Source organism: Bremia lactucae, linkage group LG2 (genome assembly GCF_004359215.1).
Source record: "Bremia lactucae strain SF5 linkage group LG2, whole genome shotgun sequence".
Classification (NCBI taxonomy): domain Eukaryota; phylum Oomycota; class Peronosporomycetes; order Peronosporales; family Peronosporaceae; genus Bremia; species Bremia lactucae.
Window position 1 is genome coordinate 310,292 of NC_090611.1, and position 3,166 is coordinate 313,457.

Sequence of the window (3,166 nt, forward strand, 5' to 3'; positions counted from 1 at the left end):
TCACCCCGCATGAATTGTTCCTTCATGCGATGGAATTTAAAATGATGGATCTGACCAATCAAAAACATTTTAAAAATTAAGTGGTCATTTAGCGACCACTCCATCTAATGACATTCAGAGTGATTGTCGTTTAAGGGAGGGGTGATGTAACGGGGTGTATCGTTACATGAAATTAACACTTAAAGGTTGTTAATTAATATATTATCTAAAAGGTAGATAATATTTGGAGGATATTACTTTATATAGTAATGTCCTGAATTCTTATCCATAAATAGGTATAGACCATTATGTCTATTTATTCCGCAGACTAATCAGCTGTAGAAGTAATCAAAGAGAGTTACAAGATAAGATAGATAAGAATTCATTTACATGTTTAGTACTAGTTTATAGTTAAGTCAGCATTTACAAAGATAGATTAAGAGACACTTAACTATATTAATACAGTTTTCATTTTACACTCTTAAGCTAACTTGCCTTAAGAGAAGTCTTCCTCTATGCGTACAGTGTACGTCACCTAACGAAAGGCACCACTCACAACTGAAGCAGTGTGAAGTGGACTTGTACTGAAACAGTACAAGTCGCAGTGCCCCGTTACATCACCAATCGAAGTGCTAACAAACCAAGTGCCAGATTTACGGAACATCGTGGCTTTCGGTTCTGTGTGTACCGTGTATCGAAAATCAGGCAAGAATTCACACGTACAACGGTCTCAGGTAGGGATTATCATTGGACGAAGTGATGAAGTCAAGGGGTTCAGTGTTTTTCATGCAGAAAGCCAATAAGTTTACTGTTACGCAACACGTGCAGTGTTGAAACTTTGATCACGGATCAGAATAATTAGCTTCAGAAAACATTGACTTTTGAAGATCAAGGAAAAGAAGTATCCCATTCGAACCCAAGTTCAAGACAGGTGTTAAGAAGACTAAGACCTGGAAAAGGGATGTGCATCAAACTAGAAGTAAAGCCAGGTCAAATGAAGTAATACAGGCTCGGAAGGAGCCAATGATACCTGCGCAAGTCGTTGCCCATGTCTATAAAAGGGACCCTAAGCATTATGGTGAAGCTATGAAAAGTTCGAAATGCGGAGGGTGGAAGAAAGCAATGACTGAAGAATTAAAGGCATTGGAAGATAATGGGGTGTGGGTATTAATTAAGCGACCGCCCCACAGTAACGCCTTACACACTAAATGGGTGAACAAGACGAAGGCTGATTCGAATGGAGATATCGAACGACGAAAGGCCAGGCTTGTGGCATGTGGTAATGATCAGGTATATGGAATAAATTATGAATTCACTTTTGCTGCTGTTATGGATATGTTAACAGTTAAAGTGTTGCTGGCATCGGCGGCCACTTGGGGAGTTCCAGCCAAGCATGGAGATATTCCGAATGCCAACGTTTAGGCAGATAAAGAGCCAGGATGAAGATATACCTCCATGTACCGCAATCGATGGAATTGGGTACAGAAATCTTAAGAAATTTAGAAATTGGGGCGTCAAAGACAAACAAGCAGTTGTTTTGGAATTACGAAAAAGTTTGTACGGCTTGAAATAGGCCGGGCGTCTATGGAGCCAATTGCTACATAAAAAACTGAAAGAAGCAGGGTTTCGACAATGCATCTCAGACATGTGTCTTTATTGGAAACGCGACAATATTGGTATTGTTGTCGTAGGTGTATATGTCGATGATCTTCTGGCTACAGGTACAAGCTCAACGGCTGTAGAAGATCTTTTTACTGGATTGAAGAATTTATCCATCAAAGATCTGGGTCAATTAGCAAGTTTCTCGGAATACGAGTGAAACTCGAAGATGCTCAAGGCTTTATCCTCGATAAGGAGGAGACTATCTCATAAATTTTGCTTGAGCATGAAATGCTGGAAGCGAATCCACGCGTGCACCAATTGGCGCTGACTGCCATGAAGTGGCAACAAGCGATGTCATCTTTCTCGAGAACTCACCGAAGGATGGGGTACCCACAATTAATGATTTGTAATCACTTGTTGGATCTTTTTTGTGGGTATCGAGGTGCACTAGACCTGATATAACTTTCGTGGTTCACAAGGCTACGAGACAGACACACAAGCCCAAGACTACAAGACTGGAAGCTCGCGAAAAGGACATATAAGGAACCAAGGCTCTAAAGCTAGAAATGAAGCAAGAGAAGTGCACCGGCATATGTTTGGAGTCGTACAGTGACGCTGACTTTGCAGCTAACAAACAAAATCGAAAGTCGCTTACCGGAGGCATTTTACTCCTCAACGGTATGGCTACTGGTTGGAAGTCCAAAAATACAGGGAGGATTTGCTTTGTCATCAATGGAAGCCGAGTTTGTAGCAGCTTCGGAAGTTGCAAGGGACCTATCGGGCGTACGTGAAATGCTTATGGAAATTGGTTTGAAGCCAGCCTTACCAATGGTTATGCACGTGTACAACCAAGCAGCTATAAGCCAAGTTACGGGTGAAGCATCGTCGACAAAAGCCAAGCACATCGATGTGCGAATCAAGTTCTTGTGCGATTATGTAAAAAAGGCTAATTTCAGCTCATTATGTGAAGACCGAACTAATGCTAGGTATTTACTCACTAAGGCGTTAGATACGCGCAAGATTCAAGAATTGCGAACGTTGATGCATATCAACTAAGGGCTAGAAGTGAGCATATGACAAAGGAGGAGTGTTGAAATATTCACAAAGAAGGTGCATAGGGCAACGCTTCAAGTTACGCGAAGAGAAAGTGGGTAATGCGACTTTTCCAGATACAAACAAAGAAGGTACAGTGAGCGCAAATTAAGGGCTCATTACTCACCTAGGTTACACTGTCGCATGCTCTATGACGTGTCGGATACTAATTAACTCATATAAGGTAATTTAAGACAAGCTAATTAGTGATGCATAAGAAGGATTAAGATAATACACATTAGTTTCCGATTTCCTACTTCGTCAATAAGCTTCCTATTCTACACCAATTTAACCGTTGCGACACTTAATGCGTTGCGCACGCTTTTACTATCGACGCCGCGACGAAAGGCCAAAACGAGCGGGAATGCTTTTCTCGAGTTTCTTGTCAAATTCGTGACGCGGAATATGTTGTACTTTAACAAGTATGCATTTTGCCAGGTTGCACTGTACGGCAAAGACTTTTATAGTGCCGGACGGACACCATGCATCTCTT